The sequence below is a fragment of the Fundulus heteroclitus genome, chromosome 6, assembly GCF_011125445.2.
Source record: "Fundulus heteroclitus isolate FHET01 chromosome 6, MU-UCD_Fhet_4.1, whole genome shotgun sequence".
NCBI classification, from domain to species: Eukaryota; Metazoa; Chordata; class Actinopteri; order Cyprinodontiformes; family Fundulidae; genus Fundulus; species Fundulus heteroclitus.
The window spans coordinates 22,821,647-22,824,347 of NC_046366.1; the positions used below are offsets into that span (position 1 = coordinate 22,821,647).

General features: G+C 36.9%; 1 non-coding gene across 1 annotated transcript; it reads right to left on the reverse strand.

The window, feature by feature from the left end:
• Positions 1-2,057: 2,057 nt before the first annotated feature.
• trnar-ucu lies at positions 2,058-2,149 on the reverse strand. The gene is given in 2 exon segments: positions 2,058-2,093; positions 2,113-2,149. It is a non-coding gene; the product is annotated as a tRNA-Arg (tRNA).
• Positions 2,150-2,701: the final 552 nt, after the last annotated feature.

Consider the following 2,701-nt stretch of genomic DNA (forward strand, 5'->3'; position numbering starts at 1 on the left):
AGGTTTTCTTGTTGTGTTTCCAACGAACACTGATTAAGTTAAATAATTTTATCTTTTTGACAACATTTAGAGTGTTTTCCACTTTTAATATTCTAGCTGCTTATTAATTCCTCTTGATACATTTGCTCTCATACCCTATTCTAGTAAGCCGTCAATCACTTATGCCTCATTTATAAGATACAGTATAACTATTTTGTTAGAAAATACCTAAATTAGCAAAGGGAGAATACACAAATTTGCAAACTTGAACTTGTGAAAGTTTTGCAATGCTGTGTTATAAGAAAGAGGAAGGCTTTAGAGGAAAGTTTTACATTGTGCAAGTGACAATTTCTCACACGATAAACAAGCTTACATGCTTATCAAATCTGTAGTATTTGCTTCTTTGCTCTGAATTTCACCTACATTTGGGGAATAAAATGCTGAACAAATTAACCCACAAGGGGGCAACAAAGGGGAAGGAAAGGGGCTTCTAGTGACGCTTGTAAACATACTTTAATAAGTCTGTTTTGCATGTCTGTTGGATGTCTTGCTTTTGTTTTATTAATTTATGTATGTGCATGTAGAGCACATTTAAAAACCTGCTGTTTCTAAATGTACTTTATACATAAATTAGATTTGAATTGTGTCTTTTCAGAAAGTATTAAATTACAGGATTTATGATTGATTTATTAACTGACAGTTAGACTGACTCTGCTCTTGTATAATGTATATAAAATATAAGGTATTTTCAAGAAATAATATTTGTTTTATCTCTAAATTGAATGGTAAAAATGCTTTAATTGTGCCATGTATTAGCTGTATATTTGCATTTTAAGATTTTCTTTTTATGAAATTTATTTTTGTGGATTTTGTGTTCCTAGATGTGTTTCATCCCATTATTTCTTTGTTTTTCCTGTAAAAGCTTGAATAACACTGTGTAGAATAAATCCCATACAGACAATCTTGACAGTAAACAGTCAGCCTGCATGGAGATTTGAAGTTTTATTTTACATTTTTTTGTTTTGTTTACATTTGTCAATATTAATTTGTTTATATTTAATTTAAAAGCAATCTCCAGTTTCAAATTTAGGACAATTCATTTATTTGATGTGGCAAAAACACATATCAAGCTCTAACTTTTTCATCAACCTTCTTTTCCAGACAGATTGCAGTATGTGAGTCATCTACAGCAAGAGACTCTTGGGTTCAAATACTGGTCTGCTCCTGGAGGTTTTTTTTTTTTTTTTTTTTTTTTTTTTTTTTTTTTTTTTTCAGAAAATGAGAGAAAAAAAATTCATTTGTAAATTCCAATGAAATTTGTCTTCTGCATTTAACCCATTCCTTATGGAGCAGTGGGTAGCTATCACAGTGCCTGTGGAGCAATCTGGGGCTAAGCGTCTTGCTCAGGGACCCATAGTGGCAGTGGATCAAACAGAGTCCTTGAAACCTTCTCAGAGTGGCAAGCACGCTGCTCTAACCACTAGGCCATCACTCGCTGAGTAAAAAATATACACATATGCTTTTGTACTTGCAGCTGAATGAAAACAGTTTTTGTTAATTTTACTATTAAAGTGAGGACTTTGACATAAAATGAGAACCTTTTGTTGGTCCTCAATGTGATTTTGGGCTAAGGGTTAGGTTTAGCACTATGGTGTCAATTAGGTTTAGGTTAGGTATAAAGGTTATGGTTAGGGATCAGGGTTTCACCACAGAAAGGCTTGAAGAGTAATGGAAGGCACGGTCCTCACTATGTACATTCAACAAGGATGTTTGTGGTTAATTATTTAGTCCTGTGATTGACTGGCAACTTGTCCAGGGTGTAACTCAGTCTTTCCAATGAAGAGATGGAGAAATGCACCAGTCAGCATCAGAAGAAATCTTTGTCTTTCATTGCACATTCCAATGAAAATTGTGTCCTGGATTTAACCCTTTTAACCTTAGGGAGCTGCGGGGAAGTATCACAGCACCCAGGGAGCAATCTGGTGCTAAGGGTTTTGCTCAGGGAGCCACAGCCTGTGGGGTTCAAACAGGGTTCTTGCAACCTTCTCACTGTGCAAGAGCACTCCCCCCCAAAAGCTTGACTCTGGTGGGACTCGAACCCACAACCTTTGAATCGCTTCCTTTGAGCAGAGCTAGAAGTCCAATGCGCTATCCATTGCGCCACAGAGCCAGTACACAAGAGTGCAGTGAATTAACGTGTGTCTTTGTCCACATATAGGACACACTGGACTAAATATCACTGGCGTATAAATACTGGTGTAATATCACTCCGCCCCTTCACCTACACAGCTCTCTCCTGAGAGATAGAGCTATCCACACTAGAAAAAAAAAGCTCAACATTTTGTGCGCCTCAATCTTTGTTTTTTATTGAGCGTTGGTTTCAATCTTTTGTTACATTAATGCTATATGTGAGGCATCTGCTGTACTACACTTATACAAAGTCGCAAGTCGTAATTCTACATTAGGAAATTCACTTGTGTCAAGTCAGAAAGTCTGTCACTGTGCATTATTTTTATGTATGCTATCCTAGGCGTACAATTTTCTTTTTTTTTTATTTCTCTGGGAAAATTATCTTTATCGCCTGCTATGTATTTCACTAGAAAACCCGTGAGTGTACTCAAACTTGGCTGCATAAGGCCCCGATGGCTCAACGTCTGGGGACGGGGGGTCCGAAGAGGGGTGTTCAGGGACAGCTCAGTGGGTCTCTGTAACAGCAGTCATA